The sequence below is a fragment of the Pristiophorus japonicus genome, chromosome 9 (genome assembly GCF_044704955.1).
Source record: "Pristiophorus japonicus isolate sPriJap1 chromosome 9, sPriJap1.hap1, whole genome shotgun sequence".
Classification (NCBI taxonomy): domain Eukaryota; kingdom Metazoa; phylum Chordata; class Chondrichthyes; family Pristiophoridae; genus Pristiophorus; species Pristiophorus japonicus.
In genome coordinates, this window is record NC_091985.1 from 133,844,311 (window position 1) to 133,867,788 (window position 23,478).

The 23,478-nt window shown below is 43.5% G+C and overlaps 1 protein-coding gene across 3 annotated transcripts in view; it reads right to left on the reverse strand.

Moving 5' to 3' along the window:
- The window catches only part of plcb1 (phospholipase C beta 1), a 1,109,102-nt gene that overhangs the window by 862,908 nt on the left and 222,716 nt on the right, over nucleotides 1-23,478 (reverse strand). The window lies entirely within an intron of this gene.

Here is a 23,478-nt window from a genome sequence, read left to right on the forward strand (position 1 = left end):
ATGTATGAAGCACGTCACTTCACAAGTGGGCGCAGATACATTAAATTGCTTTTACGGTGATTTGGAAGCAAATCTCTCAGGATAGCTCACCATCCACTTTTACTGCAGCAGCTGATAGATTTGTGACAGAACTGAAACAAAAGTCAGCAGTGTCTTAAGGAAGTGAAAAGGCATGGTCATCTGAGCAACAGCAACTTGCATTTATATCGCGCCTCTAACGTAGTAAAAAGTCCCAAGGCGCTTCACAGGAATGTAATCAGACAAAATATGACACCGTGCCACATCAGGAGACATTAGGACAGGTGACAAAAAGCTTCGTCAAAGACGTAGGTGTTAAGGAGTGTCTTAACGGAAGAGAGAGAGCGATAGAGAGTTGGAGAGGTGGAGAGGTTTTGGGAGGGAATTCCAGAGCTTAGGGCCCAGACAGCTGAAGGCACGGTCGCCAATGGTGAAGGAAATTAGGGAAACAGGAGGAACGCGGAGTACCCGGAGGGTTGTAGGGATGAAGGAATTTACAGAGATAGGGAGAGGCGAGGCCATGGAGGTAGTTGAACATACGGATGGAGATCAAGTATAAAAGCAGGGAAGTCCTGGTACAACTGTACAGGGTATTGGTGAGGCCACAACGAGAACACTGCGTACAGTTTTGGCCTCTGTATTTAAGGAAGGATATACTTGCATTAGAGGCTGTTCAGAGAAGGTTCACTGGGTTGATTCTGGAGATCAGGGGGTCGACTTATGAAGATAAGTTGAGTAGGTTGTACACATTGGAGTTCAGAAGAATGAGAGGTGATCTTATCGAAACATATAGGATAATGAGGGGGCTTGACAAGATGGATGCAGAAAGGATATTTCCATTCATGGGGGAAACTAAAACTAGTGAACTAGTCTCAGAATAAGGGGCCGGCCATTTAAAACTGAGATGAGGAGGAATTTTATTCTCTCAGAGGGTTGTAAATCTGTGGAATTCTCTGCCACAGAGAGCTGTGGAGGCTGAGTCATTGAATATATTTAAGATGGAGATAGACAGATTTTTGAGTGATAAGGGAATAAAGGGTTATGGGGAGTGGGCAGGGAAGTGGAGCTAAGTGCCATGGTCTTATTAAATGGCGGAGCAGGCTCGAGTGGCCAAATGGCCTGCTCCTGCTCCTATTTCTTATGTTCTTATGAGACATTACTGGATCAGGAGGCAATGTAGGTCAGCGAGCACAGGGGTAATGGGTCCAGGGACTGCCTATGAAATAAGTGAATGGGATTTTAGTCTCAATAATGCCACTGTAGAAAGACATTACTGACACAATGTCTGAGGCGGTTAACACTTTACAAATCCTAGATATTTTCAGTCGTGAATCTGTCATTGCCTCAAGCCAGAAACATAAACATGCCAACAGCAAGCTGTGTCCATCACACAGGCCACAAGGGTTGTTTTAATTCAAGTTCATTGTCCTATTGGCACTGATGTAGCTGCTCTGAGTTAAGGGGTTACAGGAACAATGTCCCAGCCTCAATCTCCTGCATTATTTATAAATTAGCTCATGCTACATGAAATACATTGGGCGAGAAATTCAGGGAAAATGTTTTTTTTGCGCCAAAATTATCGTTTTCACTATCGCTATCAGGCCAGAAATTCAACCTTTAATTTGCTCAGCGGGAAAAATCGGCGTTGCACGAGGATTCGCGGCGCAAACTGCGATCCTCGCCAACTTTAGTCCGAGGCCGATACCGCTGCGAGAGGCGCCTTGGGAGGGCGGAAAAACATCAAAAAATAAATTGGAAAAAACAAAAAAAAATTCATAAAGCATTTACAAGACATTTATCTATCGAATCGCTGAAAAAGAATTGAAAATTAAAACTTTAACTTACTTTTTTGCAGGTCTTCATACTTACCGCTGCTGGCAGGGCTGCTACGACAGGTTTTCCGCTGTCGGTATTCTGAGCACAGAATATGGGTGTGGGGAGAGACAACTTTTTGGCGCAAATGCTATTTTAACTGTTGCACGGCGACACTCCTCTGCCCAGCGATGTGTGGAAAGCGCTGCCACAAAACATCACCGAATTTCCCAACAACTGGGTTTTCGCCAAAAGGGCTGAAGTCGCACCAAAAACCCAGTCGCAAAATTGACGAGTTTCTAGTTGTTTTCGATTTTATTCCCTCCAACTTTCTTCACTTTACTTTCCAAGTATGCTGGAGTGTGATTCCATGGGCATTGCAACCTTCTGGTATCATGTCTTGGTGACCATTCTGTAAGTCTAGATGACAAGTGCTGTCCATCTGACTGTGGATCCTGTCTTTGCGCAACATCCATTCAGGGCTCACTGGAAAGTGATCAAGAATGCCAACTTTGGCTGATTTTGGCCACTACCTAGTACAGCAACATTGAAGCGCAATTTTCAGTGTCCCACCACTGTCCCGGCTGAGGTCACGTACAGACAACAGACAAAATGAATTTCCTGGCATGCTCAGTACCATATCATAATATCCAGTGCACTTACTGTCAGAAATATCTTTATTTTGGAAATCTCTCATAATGGGGGGACTAGGAATGCAATGGTTATTATATATTTTTATATCCTTTCACAGAAGCTAAGATTGATGGCTCCTTTAACAGAAGAAGTTAATGTATTTCTGTCGTTGAAGATTGAATCATTTCTATCTTGATTTTTAGCGCTAACGGCTTGCAAGTTCAAAATATTTAATTATAAAATAGATCAATTAATTTGGAGTAACACCCTTGACATTTTTAGCATGGGCTAATTGAGCAGACTACAGCTGCAAACTCCCTCCCACTTGCTACCTGTCCCTGTAAGCAATGACAAATAGGATAGGTGCAGGTTCATTATCACGTCTGCCACTCCCGCTGATTGGCCAGAAGCTGGAACCAGCTGAACGCTGGAGATGTTAACCGCTTATCTTTTTTTGTGCTTTTGGATAAAATGACGAGGGCAATTATAATTCAAAAAAGCTCATAAATTATCAATAAAAACATGCCGTTCTCTGGAGAAGCAACTGAATTCAACTCTTCATCTATGGCTAATAAAAAGGGTTTAAATGTAATTTTAGTTCCTTAATGAGAGACTCTCGAAAAGATTTAATTGGTGCAGCTTTTATTATTCCTTTTTGGTGTGAATACATTTATCAAATGTGCAACAACCAATAACATAATAGGAGCAGGAGTAGGCCATTTGGCGCTGCAAGCCTGCTCCGACATTCAATAAATCATGGCTGATCTTCAACCTCAACTCCACCTTCCTGCACTATCCCCATATCCCTGGATTCCCTTAGTATTCAAACATCTATCGATCTCAGTCTTGAATATACTCAACGACTGAGCATCCACAGCCCTCTGGGGTAGAGAATTCCAGAGATTCAACACCTTATGAGTGAAGAGGTTTTTCCTTATCTCAGTCCTAAATGGCCGATCCCTTATTCGGAGACTGTGACCCCTGGTTCTAGACTCCCCAGCCGGGAGAAACATCATTCCAGCATTTATCCTGTCAAGTTTCTTAAGAATTTTATATGTTTCAATTAGATCACCTCTAATTCTTCTAAACTCTAGAGAATATAGGCCAAGTCTCCTCAATCTCTCCTCATACGACAATCTCCCCATCCCAGGAATCAGTCTGGTGAACCGTCATTCCATGGCTTCTGAGACAAGTATATCCTTCCTCAGGTAAGGAGACCAAAACTGTGCACAGTACTCCAGATGTGGTCTCACCAGGGCCCAGGTGTGGTGTCACCAAGGCCTGACTGTTCGTATTAAGTTTATTAGAGAAGGTTCAACAACTTCTAATAATTGGAGAACAGCTGGGCTTAGCTGGGTCGGACGTGAACTTTTACGGTATCTTTCCTGGCAAAGATTTGAGTTGAGGCATTGCCGACCACCACCCCTCCCCTCCCCTCCCCTCTCCCCGCAAACCCGGCCCACAGCTCATAACACCAAGGCATCACTTTAGTTTGTTTAATGATCCGGATTTCATTGGATCATAGAATCATAAATAATTACAGCACCAAAGGTGGCAATTTGGCCCATCGTGCCTGTGCTGACACTTTGAACGAGCAGTTGGGCTTCGTCCCACGCCCCTGCTTTTTGTCCATAATCCTGCAAGGTACATTGCTACCTAAATGGCAGCAAAGGGAAAAAGCGTATCGCTACTGTAAACTCGGATTTTCTTCACTCAAGACACACCGCCTGGCCTCACAGCATACCCCAGGAGCCTTCTCAAAAAATAGTTTGATTTTGCTTTGGGTAAAAAAAAACTGGAAGGAGACAATTACATCCATCATTGGCACGAAGTGGAAGTGATGGTGTCGTACACGGAGTTACAGGATGTATTTATGCAGCAATACTGGCAATGCACATCGAGATACCCGAATTAAAAGTGAACTTCTTTTGCACTTCAAAATGATCACTTTAATAAGATGGATTTAAAATAACTTTATTGACAATAGCCTCACAGCAGGTCTACTCCAGTGCACAGTGACACAGACTGGCAGGATGCAATTGTGTGTGTGTGTGTGTGTGTGTGTGTGTGGGGTGGAGGATTGCTAACACATTCAGGTCACAGTCTTGGTCACCCGATGGAGGAGGAGCGACAGAATGCAGGCTGTGAAACTGGCCACAGGGAGGGAATCCTGGAGCGTGAGAGTCACTCCAGGCTGCTCTTATACACCTGCTGATGGCTGGCTTAGCACAGATACAAGCAGAGGCCTGGCAACAGGCTGCCAGGCTGGCCATGGGGAAGGGGGCATGGGAACATAGGGTGGCAGGTACCAAGACAAGTAAAGAGGGGAAATATATTTGAACAAAAGAGGCAAGGGAGAAAACATAAATAACCATTTCCGAGGCAATCCCAACCCAGAAGTGAAATTCTGTTTGCATGCAAATTACAATGTTGGCTAATCAATTCATTTGAAACTTCCTCAAATACTGTGTCATTTACAAGTGACATCTATTCTGTTTTTAATTAGTCACAACCGGTCATCTCAAGCTCTTGCTGAATTACAGAACAACGTGTCACTACAGAGATAGGAAGCCAGGAGTTCCATTTTAGAATTCAGGTTCAATCAAGGTTAAGACAGACAGAAACTCAGACACATTGAGACATTGAGACACAGGGACACAGAGACAGAGAGACACAGAGACTCAGAGAGAGTTTCATAATTCATGTTCAATCAAGTTAAAACAGACAAAGACACGGAGACAAACACAGAGAGACAGAGATATTGAGGCAGAGACAGAGACACAGAGACAGAGACACAAAGAGAGAGAGACAGACACAGAGAGACAGAGACACAGAAAGACAATTTCATAATTCAGGTTTAATTAAGGCTGAGACGGAAACATAGAGACACCGAGACAGAGACAGAGAGAGGGATAGAGACAGAGAGATGGAGACAGAGAGATAGAGAGACAGTAACATAGAAACATAGAAACATAGAAACATAGAAAATAGGTGCAGGAGTAGGCCATTCGGCCCTTCTAGCCTGCACCGCCATTCAATGAGTTCATGGCTGAACATGCAACTTCAGTACCCCATTCCTGCTTTCTCACCATACCCCTTGATTCCCCTAGTAGTAAGGACTTCATCTAATTCCTTTTTGAATATAGAACAGTGAGATACAGACACAGAGATAGCGAGACAATGTCGCTCACCGATGCTCAGACTTGTGCTCCAGAACTGGCCGCGCATCTAGCTAAGCTGTTCCAGTACAGCTACAGTAATGGCATCTACCTGACAATGTGGAAAACTGCCCAGTTATCTCCTGTCCACAAAAAACAGGACAAATCCAATTACTGCCCCATCAGTCCACTCTCAATCATCAGCAAAGTGATGAAAGGTGTCGCCGACAGTGTTATCAAGCGCCCCTAACTCACCAATAACCTGCTCACCGATGATCAGTTTGGTTTCTGCCAGAACCACTCAGCTCGAGAACTCATTACAGCCTTGGTCCAAACATGGACAAAAGAGCTGAATTCCAGAGGTGAGGAGAGAGTGACTGCCCTTGACATCAAGGCAGCATTTGACCAAGTGTGGCATCAAGGAGCCCTAGTAAAATTGAAGTCAATGGGAATCAGGGGGAAAACTCTCCATTGGCTGGAGTCATACCTAGCATAAAGAAAGATGGTTGTCGTGGTTGGAGGACAATAATCTCAGTCACAGGACATTGCTGCAGGAGTTCCTCAGGCCAGTATCCTAGGCTCAACCATAGTGTCAGCTGTGGCTCAGTGGGTAACACTCTCGCCTCGGAGTCAGAAGTTTGCCGATTTCAAATCCCACTCCAGGAACTTGAGCACAAAAAAAATAGGCTGACACTCCAGTGCAGTGCTGAAGGAGCACTGCACTGTTGGAGGTGCCGTCTTTCAGATGAGATGTTAAACCGAGGCCCCGTCTGTTCTCTCAAGTATGTAAAAGACCCCATGGCACTATTTTGAAGAAGAACAGGGGAGTTATCCCCGGTGTCCTGGCCAATATTTATCCCTCAATCAATATAACAAAAAAACAGATTATCTGGTCATTATCACGTTGCTGTTTGTGGGAGCTTATTTGTGTGCAAATTAGCTGCCTCATTTCCCATATTATAACAGTGACTACACTCCAAAAGTACTTAATTGGCTGTGAAGCGCTTTGAGACGTCCGATGGTTGTGAAAGGCGCTATATAAATCCAAGTCTTTCTTTCTTTTTAGTTGGTTCATCAATGACCTTGCCTCCATCATATGGTCAGAAATGGGGATATTTGCTGATGATTGCACAGTGTTCAGTTCCATTCTCAACTCCCCAGTTAATGAAGCAGTCCATGTCTGCATGCAGCAAGACCTGGATGACATCTAGGCCTGGACTGATAAGTGACAAATAACACTCGCGCCACATAAGTGCCAGACAATAACTATCTCCAACAAGCGAGAGTCTAACCACCTCCCCATGATATTCAACAGCATTACCATCGCTGAATCCCCCACCATCATATCCTGGGGTCACCATTAACCAGAAACTTAACTGGACCAACCACATAAAAACTGTGGCAACGAGCAGGTCAGAGGCTGGGTATTCTGCAGCAAGTGTCTCACCTCCTGACTTCTGAAACCCTTTTCACCATCTACAAGGCACAAGTCAGGAGTGTGACTGAATTATCTCCACTTGCATGGATAAGTGCAGCTCCAACAACACTCAAGAAGCTTAATACTATCCAGGACAAAGCAGCCCGCTTGATTGGCACCCCATCCACAACCTTAAACATTCACTCCCTCCACCACCGGTGCACTGTGGCTGCAGTGTGTACTATCTACAAGATGCATTGCAGCAACTCTCCGAGGCTTCTTTGACAGCACCTCCCAAACCCGTGATCTCAACCACCTAGAAGAACAAAGGCAGCAGGTGCATGGAAACACCAGCTCCAAGTTTCCCTCCGAGTTACACACCATCCTGACTTGGAAATATATCGCTGTTCCTTCATTGTCGCTGGGTCAAAATCCTGGAACTCCCTCCCAATAGCACTATGGGAGTACCTTCACTACAAAGACTGCAGTGGTTCAAGAAGGCGGCTCACCACCTCCTTCTCAAGGGCAATTAGGGATGGGGAATAAATGCTAGCCTTGCCAGCGATGCCCACATCCCAGGAACGAATAAAACAGAGAGAAAGGCTGGAATTTTCTCCAGATAGGCGGGTTGGGGCGGGGGAGGCCTCTGAGGTGGGCGGGAAACTCAGGAGAAGGGATTTCCCACAGACTCTGCCGACTTTAACGGCACAGCCTGATTTGCATGTGAGTCCTCGGATTCCCGCCGGCAGTCAGTCAGATTGAGAGGCTGGCTGACTGCAGGTGGGTAGGCCTGTAAATGCGAGGGGTTGGTCCGGGGTGGGAGGGGCAGGGGCGGCAGCCTTTCAGGCAGTGTATTCCACATTACAACAACTTGCTGTGTGAAAAAATGTTTCCTCGTCACATCTGGTTCTTTTTCCAATCACCTTCAATCTGTGTCCTTTGGTTACTCCCCCTTCTGCCACTGTAAACAGTTTCTACTGTTTTACTCTATCAAAACCATTTATGATTTTGCGCACCTGTATCAAATCTCCTCTTAACCTTCCCTGTTCCACATAATTGAAGTCCCTCATCTCTGGTACCATTCCAGTTAATCTTGTCTGCACTCACTCAAAGGCCTTGACATCCTTCCTAAAGTATGGTGCCCAAAATTGAACAAAATACTCTAGCTGAGGCCTAATCAGTCACTCCCTGTAACCTCTGTGTATAAGGATCATTAACTATGTGTTTTATATCTTTTCCTGCACTCCCATTAACAACCAGAGCACAGTTCACGGACGGTTTTGTATGCTATAGTTCCTGCATCTGTTGCCCATCAGTTAATAATAAACCTGTCTGCAGCACTGCCGACTAGAATCCCGCCAATTCGATTTTAAACTCTGAAACAGAGGTGAAAAGACTTGTGGATCAGTCACTCACTGGTCCATCGGTGTAAAAGGATCAAAGTACTGTATGTGTTTTATAACCCATCCTTTCACAGAGTCCCATTAACAAACAGATTGCAAGAGCCAGAGAAAAATCCCCCTTGGCTTAGGCACGATGACAGTCATAAGAACATAAGAACATAAGAAATAGAAGCAAGAGTAGGCCATACAGCCCCTCGAGCCTGCTCCGCCATTCAATAAGATCATGGCTGATCTGATCATGGACTCAGCTCCACTTCCCCTCCTTCTCCCCATAACCCTTTATCCCCTTATTGTTTAAAAAACTGTCCATTTCTGTCTTAAATTTATTCAATGTCCCAGCTTCCACAGTTCTCTGAGTCAGCAAATTCCACAGATTTACAACCATCAGAAGGAATTTCTCCTCATCTCAGTTTTAAATGGGTGGCCCCTTATTCTAAGATCATGACCTCTAGTTCTAGTCTCCCCCATCAGTGGAAACATCCTCTCTGCTTCCACCTTGTCAAACCCCTCCTAATCTTATACGTTTCGATAAGATCACCTCTCATTCTTCTCAATTCCAATGAGTAGAGGCCCAACCTACTTAACCTTTCCTCATAAGTCAACCCCCTCATCCCTGGAATCAACCTAGTGAACCTTCTCTGAACTGCCTCCAAAGCAAGTATATCCTTTCGTAAATATGGCAAACAAAACTGCACGCAGTATTCCAGGTGTGGCCTCACCAATACTTTATATAGCTGAAGCAAGACTTCCCCGCTTTTATACTCCATCCCCTTTGCAATAAAGGCCAAGATACCATTGGCCTTCCTGGTCACTTGCTCTAGCTACATACTATCCTTTTGTGTTTCATGCACAAGTACCCCCAGGTCCCGCTGCACTGCAGCACTTTGCAATCTTTCTCCATTTAAATAATAACTTGCTCTTTGATTTTTTTTCTGACAAAGTGCATGACCTCACACTTTCCAACATTATACTCCATCTGCCAAATTTTTGCCTACTCACTTAGCCTGTCTATGTCCTTTTGCAGATTTTTTGTGTCCTTCTCACGCATTGCTTTTCCTCCCATCTTTGTACCATCAACAAACTTGACTACGTTACACTCAGTCCCTTCTTCCAAATCGTTAAATCCCTCATGCTTCCAAAACCTCAGTTGGAGAAGGAAGTATTGTCAAAAGAGTTCTTCTGATGCAGATTTGCCTTCCAGACAAAATAGTTACTATTTGGATGGAGTACAATGATTCCATGGTAAAAAATAACTAGAATACATTGTAAAATTCCACCTCACCACAATATTTTCAAACTGGCACACTCCCGATGGGCCGAATGGCCTCCTTCTGTGCTGTATCATTTTATGATTCTGTCAGAGAAAACCTCCTTCCTGCATTCATTTCTGTAACAGGAACTTTTCCTTTGTCCCAAAATACAGCGCAATAACCAATTGCCATTCTATCATATTAATCTATGTCACAAATTTCTAATATCGTTCAAATCATGGAGTCCCCATCCTTTAAAGTCAGCAATATTCCCTTAATCTGAAAATTTTAATTCAGCAAATATAATTTGCTAAAAATAGATTAAATGCTGAATGAGCACTTCCATAGTTTGGCAGCAAAGAAATGCCCCACGTTGATGGTACATGTCGAAAACCTGTCTTCATTTCAGATTTTAAAATAAATTAGAAGGATTAATTTCAACCTTTACCCAAAGTCATCTGCTTTGCCTCTAACTAATGCTCCAACTGACTACAGCAGTGAGGCAGAGGTTGCTGATATACAAGGAGCGGGGGAGAGCAAAACAGAGAAATTACTACACCGGAACAAACCATTCTGCCCAATGAATCTGCACTGGTGTTTATCTTCCACATGGGCAACAGTCCTAACCTCACGTACCCGTCCTGTTCCTCTATCCTTTAATGCCATTACGTTCAACCACTTATCCAACCGATTCTTAAATGCTGACTTTGGTGCTGTTTCAATTATCAACTTTACTAACATCCAAACTTCCCTCATTCAAAGTATAATTACTTTTATTTTGGAGGGCAGATTTTGTGGTGGGTATGACGACGTTTGCGCATGTGCTAAATCCCGAACTTGGGATCTATCAAGGTATGTCTCGACAGGTGATCCACACCGACGGGGAAATACTCATGGCTGGCACAGAGATGGGCTAATTGCCCACCCCAGCAATTCCGTCCAAAAATGTCATGGTTAGTGAAGGCAGGTGCAGGAGCCTGTTTCACATCTTCAAAGATGTACATAGCATACGTTTTGATGGAGGAAACCTTTTTTGTCAGTCGAGTTTCATTTTATTACTTGGGAAGTTGAATAGGAAATTTAAATAAAGTGAACATCTATCAGATTTCAGTGACCAATTCGGTCCTTTCAACTCAAAAATGAACAGACAATATAATGCATATATAACCAGGAAAATAGATTTTTCGATCACCAGTCTAAATGAGATCTGAATAATATATTTTAATCCTGAAAATTAACATTGAAAATATGACTGGGAATCTCTTTGAAATTTTTAGCAACATTACTTGTAGGAGATATAAAATAATAGACCTTCATAGAATCATTGACAAAATAGTACCTCAGACCTAAAGGCAGAAGAATAGATAATAGAATGGTTACAGCTCGGAAGGCAGCAATTCAGCCCATCTAGCCCATGCTGGGTCTCTGCAAGAGCACTTCAACTAGTCCCATTCCCTCACCCTTTCCCCATAGCCCTGCAATTTTTTTTCCTTCGGGTACTTATCCAATTCCATTTTGAAAGCCATGATTGAGTCTGCCTCCATCACCCTTTCAGGCAGTGAATTCTAGATCCGAATCACTCGCTGTGCAAAATAAATTTTTCTTATGTTGCCTTTGGTTCTTTTGCCAATCATCTTAAATCTGTGTCCTCTGGTTCTCGACCCTTCTTCCAATGTTCTCTCTATCGACTCTATCCAGAACCCTCATGATTCTGAACACCACTATTAAATCTCTTCTCAATCTTCTCTGCTCTAAGGAGAAGAACACCAGCTTCTCCAGTCGATCCATGTAACTGAAGTCCCTCATTCCTGGAATCATTCTCGTAAATCTTTACCGCACCTTCTCTAAAGCCTTCACATCCTTCCTAAAGTGCGGTTCCCAGAATTGGACACAATACTACCGTTGAGGCCGAACCAGTGTTTTTTACAGGTTCATCATAATTTCCACACTTTTGTACTCTATGCCTCTATTTATGAAGTCCAGGATCCCGTATGCTTTTTTAATTGTTTTCTCAACCTGCCCTGCCACCTTCAATGATTTGTGCACATATACACCCAGGTCTCTCTGTTTCTGCACCCCCTTTAAAATTGTACCATTTAATTTATATTGCCTCCCCTCATTCTTTCTACCAAAATGTGTCTCTTCACATTTTTCTGTGTTAAATTTCATCTGCCACTTGTCCGCCCATTCCACCATCCTGTCTATGTCTTCTTGGAGCCTATCACTATCCTCCTCACTGTTCACTATACTTCCAAGTTTTGTGTCATCTGCAAATTTTGAAATTGTGCTCTGTACACCCACATCTAAGTCATTAATATATATCAAGAAAAGCAGTGGCCCCAAAACTGACCCCTGGGGAACACCACGGTATACCTTCCTCCAGTCCGAAAAACAACCATTCACCACTACTCTCCGTTTCCTGTCACTTAGCCAATTTCATATCCATGCTGCCACTGTCCCTTTTATTTCATGGGGTTTAATTTTGCTGGCAAGCCTACTTTGTGGCACTTTGTCGAATAGCTTTTGAAAATCAATGCAGACCATGACAACCACATTGCCCTGATCAACCCTCTCTGTTACCTTATCAAAAACTCGATCAAGTTGGTTAAACACGATTTGCCTTTAACAGATCCGTGCTGGCTTTCCTTAATTAATCCACACTTGTCCAAGTGACTGTTAATTTTGTCCCTGATTGTTGTTTCTAAAAGCTTCCCTACTACCGAGATTAAACTGACTGGCCTGTAGTTGCTGGGTTTATCTTTACACCCTTTTTTGAACAACGGTGCAACATTTAAAGGTACGCGGAGTCAGAGGAAATGTATTAGCATGGAGAGAGAATTGGCTAGCTAACAGAAAGCAGAGAGTCGGGATAAATGGGTCCTTTTCGGGTTGGAAATCAGTGGTTAGTGATGTGCCACAGGGATTGGTGCTGGGACCACAACGGTTTACAATATACATAGATAACCTGGAAGAGGGGACAGAGTGTTGTGTAACAAAATTTGCAGATGACACAAAGATTAATGGGAAAGCGGGTTGTGTAGAGGACACAGAAAGGCTGCAAAGAGATTTAGATAGGTTAAGCAAATGGGCTAAGGTTTGGCAGATGGAATACAATGTTGGAAAATGTGAGGTCATCCACCTTGGAAAAAAAAACAGTAAAAGGGAATATTATTTGAATGGGAGAAATTACAACATGCTGCGGTGCAGAGGGACCTGGGGGTCCTTGTGCATGAATCCCAAAAAGTTAGTTTGCAGGTGCAGCAGGTAATCAGGAAGGCGAATGGAATGTTGGCCTTCATTGCGAGAGGGATGGAGTAAAAAAACAGGGAGGTCCTTCTGCAACTGTATAGAGTATTGGTGAGGCCGCACCTGGAGTACTGCATGCAGTTTTGGTCACCTTTCTTAAGGAAGGATATACTAACTTTGGAGGGGGTACAGAGACGATTCACTAGACTGATTCCGGAGATGAGGGGGTTACCTTATGATGATAGATTGAATAGACTGGGTCTTTACTCGTTGGAGTTCAGAAGGATGAGGGGTGATCTTATAGAAACATTTAAAATAATGAAAGGGATAGACAAGATAGAGGCAGAGAGGTTGTTTCCACTGGTCGGAGAGACTAGAACTAGGGGGCATAGCCTCAAAATACGAGGGAGCCAATTTAAAACCGAGTTGAGAAGTAATTTCTTCTCCCAGAGGGTTGTGAATCTGTGGAATTCTCTGCCCAAGGAAGCAGTTGAGGCTAGCTCATTGAATGTATTCAAGTCACAGATAGATAGATTTTTAACCAATAAGGGAATTAAGGGTTACGGGGAGCGGGTGGGTAAGTGGAGCTGAGTCCACGGCCAGATCAGCCATGATCTTGTTGAATGGCGGAGCAGGCTCGAGGGGCGAGATGGCCTACTCCTGTTCCTAATACTTATGTTCTTATTTGCATTTCTCCAGTCCTCTGGCACTACCCGTTTCTAAGCAGGATTGGAAGATTATAGCCAGTACCTCCGCAATTTCTTCCTTCACTTCCCTCAGCGTCTGAGGACGCATCCCATCTGGTCCTGGTGACTTGTCAATGTTAAGTACAGCCAGCCTTTCTAACACCTCATCTTTATCAATTATTATCCCATCCAGTAATTCTTCTACCTTCTCCTTTACTATGTCTATGACAGCATTTTCTTCCTTGGTGAAGACAGGCGCAAAGTACTCATTTAGTACCTCAACCATGCCCTGTGCCTCCATGCGTAGGTCTCCTTTTTGGTCCCTAATCGGCCCCACCTTTCCTCCGACTACCCGTTAACTATTTATATACCGTTCGACGAGTTCCACAAAATAGGCTTGCCAGCAAAGTTGAATTCCATGGAATAAAAGGGGCAGTGGCAAAATGGAAACAAATTTGGCTAAGTGACAGGAAACAGAGCGTAGTGTGAACGGTTGTTTTTTGGACCGGAGGAAGGTATACAGTGGTGTTCCCCAGGGGTCAGTTCTGGGACCACTGCTTTTCTTAATATATATTAATGACTTGGATATAGGTGTACAGGGCACAATTTCAAAATTTGTAGATAACACAAAACTTGGAAGTAAAGTGAATTACCTTTTGTTAGCTGCCATTCTATTCTCATACCTTCTCTTTTCCCCTCATACTTTCTTTTTCACTTCTCCTCTGAACTTTCCATATTTAGCCTGATTCTCAGATGTATTCTTGACCTGACATCTGTTATACATGCTCTTTTTCTGCTTTATTTCTTTTTCGTCATCCTTTAGTGTCCCTGCCTTTCCCCCTGAGTGAGAATTAACCTCGACTGTACCCGAACTATTTCCTCTTTAAAGACAGCCCATTGTTCCATGACAGTTTTGCCTGCCAATCTTTGATTCCAATTTACCCAGGCTGGATCCGTTCTCATCCCACTGAAATTTGCCCTCCTCCAATTAAGTATTTTTACTCTAGATTGCTTACTGTTCTTTTCCATAGCTAATCTGAACCTTGTGATACTATGATCACTGTTCCCTAAATGTTCACCTACTGGCACTTACTTCACTTGACCTACCTCATTCTCCAGAACCAGATCCAGCAATGCCTCCTTCCTCAATGGGCTCAAAAGTTCTCCTGAACACACTTCAGAAATTCTTCCCCCTCTCTACCCTTTACACCACAGGTAGAATATCCCGAAACCGGAAACCTCTGAACCGAGGTTATTCCGGTTTTCGGGTTTTCCTGGATTTCAGAGAAGAAATCTGATGTCCCGAATCCGGAAACCCTTTGGCCTAGTTTTGGCTATTTTCGGATTTTGGAGCCGAAAATCCGATGTCCCGAATCCAGAAACCTCGTGGACGATTTTCAGGTACTTCCGGATTCATCTTTGAAAAGGGATGTCCAGCTTAAAATGTACTTAAAATATGAAAAGGTTTTTATTTGTTAACCAGTAAAGGTATGAAATATAATACAATAAATAAAGGTTTTTATTTGTTAAACAGTACAGGTATGAAATATAATAAAGGGCGCTGAGCTTCTCGAGTGTCGTCGCCGAGAGTGTGCAGAAATCAAGCGCAGGCAGTGGAAGGAGCGTGCGGCAAACCAGGCTTCACGCCCACCCTACGCCTCAACCACTGTCTGTCCCACATGTGACAGAGACTGTGGTTCTATTATTGGACTGTACAGCCACCTAAGAACTCATGCTAAGAGTGGAAGCAAGTCTTCCTCAATTCCGAGGGACTGCCTATGATGATGATGATGAAACAGAATACAGGTATTCTGTCATGTATAAAGAATAATCTTTCTTTCTATGATCCACTTCGTAAGTGTGCTGCACAGAAATAGGTACAGGGTGCAATTGACTGGAGGTTGTGCTTGAGGTAGAGGACTCAGTTATGATGTCTGGGGCTGATGATGGGCCAGCGGTAGGATTTTCAAATGTGGATATTACTGGTGTAGTTACACGCTGTAGGTCTTGGGCAGTCGGCTGCAATACCCTTTGAAACATATCGACTAATTTTAATTGTTTAAGTAATTTGGGCTTTTGTTTGATTAGTTTTTCCTGAATTCTATGCACCTGCATTATTTCCTCTCCACTTACGCAGTTTCATTGCTCTAGGGCAGTAATTAATTCTTGACAAAGATTGATTGCTTTGTCAATGGACACTTTTTTGACTTGATTATCACCATCAGCATCGCCATCCTCACTACTTTCATCCTTTTCCTCTGGATGGAAAACCATGGCCATAATTTCTTCATCTGTCACTGCATGCACAATGGGAGCATCGTTGTCTATATACATGACTTCTGTGTCATCGTCTTCATTCAATTCCTGTGCAGCTTCACAAATCAGCCCTTTCACGTATTCTAAAAGTTCATCATTCATTTCCTTCTCCCTGGACACATGAAAGCATTCAAAGACATCATCATCAGCATCATCGTCATCTTTAAAACTGAGATGGAGAAATTTCTTCTCTCAGAGGGTTGTAAATCTATGGAATTCTCTGCCCCAGAGAACTGTGGAGGCTGGGTCATTGAATATATTTAAGGCAGAGATCGAGATTTTTGAGCAATATTGGTTATGGGGAGCGGGCGGGGAAGTGGAGCTGAGTCCATGATCAGATCAGCCATGATTTATTGAATGGCAGAGCAGGCTCGAGGCGCCAAATGGCCTACTTCTGCTCCTTGTTCTTATGTACACAAAACATAGTTGCTGGCCAGAGGTTATACGAAGCATTGGCCAAGGTATTGCTAGTTATCTCATTCCACGCATCTGCAGCTGCCCATATGGCGTCCTTCACAGAAAAACCTTTAGAGAATACTGTTATTGCCATTTCTTTGTTCACAGCACTAAGCAAACAACTCATAAATTTGTTTTTGTAGAGACACTTCATCGATCTCAAGATTCCTTGGTCCATTGGCTGTACCAGTGATATTACAATGGGAGGTGAATAGATTCCATAGACATTATCCTTTACCAGAAGTTCAGCATCAGGATGTGCTGAGGAATTGTCTAGCAGCAAGAATATTTTGCAGTTTTCCTCAAGGCCTGCTGCCGTGCACTCAGCACGTGCCTGCGGAACAAAATACTTCTCAAACCAGTTCAGAAAAATTACCCTGGTTACCCATGCTTTCTTATTAGCATAATAATGCACTGGCAATACTCTCACGCCCTTGAAACATCTTGGACGCGAGCTTCTCCCAATGACCATAAGCTTACATTTATGTGTTCCAGGCGCATTTGCACAAGCAAGCACTGTCAGTCTATCTTTGGCGTCTTTTACACCTGCTGGCTGCGATTCTTCTGCTGCTGCTAATGTCTTTCTTGGTACGTAGCGCCAAAACAGTGCTGTCTCATCAGCATTATACATTTGCTCAGCTGAAAGGTTTTCATCAGCAATTAGTATAACAAACTCATCTATATAACCTTCAATTGCCTCATAATTTCACCACATACTTTCAATTGCCTGATACCATGATGCCTTTTAAATTTGGTTAGCAAACCTGAAGAGTACTCGCAAGGAGTTTCAATCCCCAGTTCTGCATGGAATATCTTGGCTTGCTGCATCATCATTGGGTCAGATAAAGGAACCTTTTCACTTTTCCTCTGTCACTCGATTACTTTTAGGCTTTTGCATAGTTTTTCTCTTACTCATTTATTTCTGAACGTCACTTTCTGCATAAAACTTCATGATCTGTTCTTTGTGTTTTCTGTATCATCATTATCATCATCATCGTCATAGGCAGTCCCTCAGAATCGAGGAAGACTTGCTTCCACTCTTAAAATGAGTCCTTAGATGGCTGAACAGTCCAATACGAGAATCACAGTCCCTGTCACAGGTGGGACAAATAGTCGTTGAGGGTAAGGGAGGGCGGACAGGTTTGTCGTATACTCTTTCCACTGCCTGCGCTTGCTTTCTGCATGCTCTCGGCGATGAGACTTGAGGTGCTCAGCGCCCTCCCAGATGCATTTCCTTCACTTAGGGCGGTCTTTGGCCAGGGACATTCAGGTGTCAGTGGGGATGTTGCACTTTATCAGGGCGGCTTTGAGGGTGTCCTTGTAACGTTTCATCTGCCCGCCTTTGACTCGTTTGCCATGAAGGAGTTCCGAGTAGAGCGCTTGCTTTGGGAGTCTCGTGTCTGGCATGCAGACAATGTGGCTTGCCAAGCGGAGATTGCAACACCATACTCCTCACCCAATCTTCTCACTGAACCACCACTATCTATTCTCTGGAGTAACTCCACTTTCTTGGCAATTGACAATGAATTATGCTTAAGAACATAAAAATATAAGAATTAGGAACAGGAGTAGGTCATCTAGCCCCTCGAGCCTGCTCCGCCATTCAATAAGATCATGGCTGATCTGGCCGTGGACTCAGCTCCACTTACCCACCCGCTCCCCGTAACCCTTAATTCCCTTATTGGTTAAAAATCTATCTATCTGTGACTTGAATACATTCAATGAGCTAGCCTCAACTGCTTCCTTGGGCAGAGAATTCCACAGATTCACAACCCTCTGGGAGAAGAAATTACTTCTCAACTCGGTTTTAAATTGGCTCCGCCGTATTTTGAGGCTGTGCCCCCTAGTTCTAGTCTCCCCGACCAGTGGAAACAACCTCTCTGCCTCTATCTTGACTATCCCTTTCATGATTTTAAATGTTTCTATAAGATCACCCCTCATCCTTCTGAACTCCAACGAGTAAAGACCCAGTCTACTCAATCTATCATCATAAGGTAACCCCCTCATCTCCGGAATCAGTCTAGTGAATCGTCTCTGTACCCCCTCCAAAGCCAGTATATCCTTCCTTAAGTAAGGTGACCAAAACTGCACGCAGTACTCCAGGTGCAGCCTCACCAATACCCTATACAGTTGCAGCAGGACTGCCCTGCTTTTGTACTCCATCCCTCTCGCAATGAAGGCCAACATTCCATTCGCCTTCCTGATTACCTGCTGCACCTGCAAACTAACTTTTTGAGATTCATGCACAAGGACCCCCAGGTCCATCTGCACCTCAGCATGTTGTAATTTCTCCCCATTCAAATAATATTCCCTTTTACTGTTTTTTTTCCCCAAGGTGGATGACCTCACACTTTCCGACATTGTATTCCATCTGCCAAACCTTAGCCCATTCGCTTAACCTATCCAAATCTCTTTGCAGCCTCTCTGTGCCCTCTACACAACCCGCTTTTCCTCTTAGCACCACCTGTTTTACCCATTGGGGTATCTCTTGACCTTAACATGTTTGCAATCAATGGCAAGCAACACAAATTCACAATACCCTGTACCTCTACAGACCTTTAAATTGGGAAAACCACACCAACTGAGTCAGTTTGGGTGGAGCCTAATCGAGGGGAGTACATGGGTCAGGTGGGCGTTGGCTCGGTCACACGTGGGTTAATAAGAATATAAGAAATAGGAACAGGAGTAGGCCATATGGCCCCTCGAGCCTGCTCTGCCATTCAATAAGATCATGACTGATCTGATCATGGACTCAGGTCCACTTCCCTGCCTGCTCCTGATAACCCCTTATCCCCTTATCGTTTAAGAAACTGGCTATTTCTGTCTTAAATCTATTCAATGTCCCAGCTTCCACAGCTCTCTGAGGCAGCAAATTTCACAGATTTACAACCCTCAGAGAAGAAATTTCACTCATCTCAGTTTTAAATGAGTGGCCACTTATTCTAAGATCATGCCCTCTAGTTCGAGTCTCCCCCATCAGTGGAAACATCCTCTCTGCATCCACCTTGACAAGCCCTCTCATAATCTTATACATTTTGATAAGATCACCTCTCATTCTTCTGAATTCCAACGAGTAGAGACCCAACCTACTCAACCTTTCCTCATAAGTCAACCCCCCTCATCCCCAGAATCAACCTCGTGAACTTTCTCTGAACTGCCTCCAAAGCAAGTATATCCTTTCGTAAATATGGAAGCCAAAACTGCATGCAGTATTCCAGGTGTGGCCTCACCCATACCTTGTATAACTGTAGCAAGACTTCCCTGCTTTTATACTCCATTCCTCTTGCAATAAAGGCCAATGTTCCATTTACCTTCCTGATTACCTGCATATTAACCTTTTGTGTTTCATGCCCAGGTTCGGCTGTACTGCAGCGCTTTTCAATCTTTCTCCATTTAAATAATAACTTGCTCTTTGATTTTTTTTCTGCTAAATTGCATGACCTCGCACTTTCCAACATTATACTCCATCTGCCAAATTTTTGCCCACTCACTTAGCCTGTCTATGGCCTTTTGCAGATTTTGTGTGTCCTCCTCACATATTGCTTTTCCTCCCATCTTTGTATCGTCAGCAAACTTGGCTACGTTACACTCAGTCCCTTCTTCAAATCATTAATATATATTGTAAATAGATGCGGTCCCAACACTGATCCCTGCGGCACTCCACTAGTTACTGATTGCCAACCAGAGAATGAACCATTTATCCCGACTCTCTGTTCTCTGTTAGTTATCCAACCTCTATCTATGCTAAAATATTACCCCCAACCCTGTGGAATTTTACCTTGTGCAGTAACCTTTTATGTGGCACCTTGTCAAGTGCCTTCTGGAAGTCCAAATACACCACATCCACTGGTTCCCCTTTATACACCCTGTTCATGAGGTCGGCTCGGCTCGGGTCTCACATGGGTCCGGGTCATGGGGCACTCCGAAAGGCTCAGCCTGAGCAGGTCAGTATTTGCACCGTTTTTAAAAATAAGTCTGGTTTTAGGAACTGATTTCCGGATTACAGACTATGACTCCTGCGATCTGCCCATTGTCGAGTTTTCGGACAATTACGGTTTTTAGAACTCCGGATTTTGGGCGTTCCCCCTGTATTATTATTCCAGTCTATATTAAGATAGTTGAAGTCCCTCATTATCACTACTCTATAGTTCTTGCATCTCTAATTTTTCTGCAAATTTGCTCCTCCATATTTGTCCCACTATTTGGTGGCCTATGAAATACACCGAGTAATGTAATGGCATCTCTATTATTTCTTAACTCTTGCTATATAGATTCCCTCCTTGACCCTCCAGGACATCCTCTCTCACCAGCACTGTAATATTCTCCTTAACTAATACTGCCACACCACCTCCTATCTTTCCTTCCCTATCTTTCCTGATCACCTTATATCCAGGAATATTTAGTACCCAATCCTGCCCTTTTTTAAGCCAGGTCTCCGTTATTGCCACATTATATTCCCCTGTGACTATTTGCGCCTGCAGCTCACCAACCTTGTTTACTATGCTTCGTGTGTTCAAATACATACACTGTAAACCTATCCTCGACCATTCTGCGTTCTCTCTCAGTCTGACCCCACCTAATACCTCACTATTTCTTGCTTTAGTGCTATTTGTCACTCCCAATCTTTCGTGCTCTGTGTTTCTCTTTTCTAATGCCACATCCTGGTGCCCATCCCCCTGTCAATTTAGTTTAAACCCTCCCCAACAGCACAAGTAAACCTCCCCCCGACGATATTGGTACTGACTCTGTTGAGGTGCAACCCGTCCGGCCTGTACTGGTCCGATTTCCACCAGAACTGGCCCCAGTGCCCCAGGAATCTGAAACCCTTCCTCCTGCATCATCTCTCCAGCCACATATTCATCTGCTCTATCCTCCTAGTTCGTGGCACCGGGAGTAATCCAGAGATTACTACCTTGGAGGTTCTGTTTTTCAATCTCTTTCCTAGCTCCTTAAAATCTGCCTGCAGGACTTCATCCCTCTTTCTACCTATGTCGTTGGTACCGATATGGACCACGACCTCCTACTGTTCGCCCTCCACCCTCTGAATGTTTTGGGTTTTTAAAAAAAATTGTGTATCACAACAGGAAGTTCTATAGCTAGGGATTAATAACTTGTGAGTTTGGATGAAAAGAAATATGAAATAAGTCCAAGTACCAGTTTAACTAAAAGTTTTAAAAATGTAATTTCAATTGAAGAGACGGAGAGAAGTTTTGTGGGTGTGGCTTAGTTTTGACAGATTTTGTGGGCATGTCTACCCTTACTCATAGGCTGTACACTGCGCTCCTGGTCTTCGTGATGTAAGATACTGTGCACAACTCTGCAGCACCAAACAGCAAGTCTCCGTTCTGGGCCTTGCACAAGGTGGTTTGTATTCTTTTTGTAGGTCAGGGGCCAACTCTGTAGCAATGCCGCCAACCATAATTTTTGGGCCTTTGTTTTCAAACCAAAATGTAGATGAGTTAGATGAAGTCCTTACTACTAGGGGGATCAAGGGGTATGGTGAGAAAGCAGGAATGGGGTACTGAAATTGCATGTTCAGCCATGAACTCATTGAATGGCGGTGCGGGCTAGAAGGGCCAAATGGCCTACTCCTGCACCTATTTTCTATGTCTATGTTTCTATGATTCTATGTACCACCTCACACTTACTGACACTGACTTCTATCTGTCACTTTTCTGCCCATTCCACTTGCAGTTTCCTGGGGTCCTCAGAATTATTTACAATGCATCCTATTTTAGTATGGTTTTCAGATTTGGACACCACTCTTGCTAGTCCTATAATAAAATTGTTGATGTACGTACACAGTGAACAGAAGGAGTTCCAGATCAGAAAGGATATCTACTTCTTAACAAACTGCCGTCAACTCCTACGCTCCATTTACTCACTCTCAGTACTTTTTAATCCAATTTATTACCCTTCCGCTTATTCCATGCCCATTGACCTTCTCCAATAGTCCCCTGTGGTATATTTGCCACATCCACATCTGTCACCTCCTCGAAACACTCTGATCAGGGTTGTCAAGCACGATCTTCCTTTCTAAAATCTATGCTGGTTGCTGGTAATTATTTTCTCTTCATCGAGATATTAAATATGCATCAAATATGCAGCTATGCCTCTACGCTTTAAATCAATGAATGCTTTCACCGGCAATGCATTAGCTCCAAGTTAAAAATAGCAGAGATGGCTTGTGCAGCGTAGAGCTCAATTAAATCCAGTCAAACCACTATTTAGATGGTTCGAATTTTATTCAACTTCACCCATCTCTTTCTTATTAAGAATATCACACAATAAATAGTTTTGTGCTATTTGTGATACAGTTTGAAAAGCTCTTGCAATACCATTTCATTTCACCTCTACAGAATCAGGTCCAGAGCATAAAGGATGTTCTTATTCCTCACATATACAGCATCACAAACCACACGGAATATTGTTATTCAACCTTAAAGTCAAACTTGGACACATTTGCTCTGATGAAAGGTCATCGATCTGAAACGTTAACTCGGTTTCTCTCTCCACAGATGCTGCCTGATCTGTTTCCAGCACTTCAAAAAATTTCAGATTTCCAGCATCCACAGTATTTTGCTTTTACTTATTTTATCATTCATTTGTTCCTCCATTGCACTGAAGCTGTGAACATACTTGTGCTCAGCTTTACTTTGGAAGGGTTACTTTTCACGTGGCTTTCCTGGATCCGAACTGGCATCGCAGCTGCCAATGCTGAGGAGTATAAAATGCTTTCAAAGCAAACAGTCTCTCACACAAATGCACAACAACTGAAATGGCTTCATAAATTGCTGTGTGGGCACAGATGATCTCTGGAATCCATATCATAATATATTTCCCCGAGGATGAAAATGAGCTCAACAAAGACAGCAGAGCGTGATGTACAGCAGCTCGCGTGGACGTCGCATTGCCCATTAGATGCAGGAGCTGCGCTGTGCTGAATGACTTCCTGGCATGGACAAAGCTTACTGGCCTGCTGCTGCATGGGCCCCACCAGATTTTCATGCCAATCTGATTTGCTACATTAAGTTGGAAACGGGCCTTCTTACTACTATTGTGCTTGCTTAGCAATACTTATAA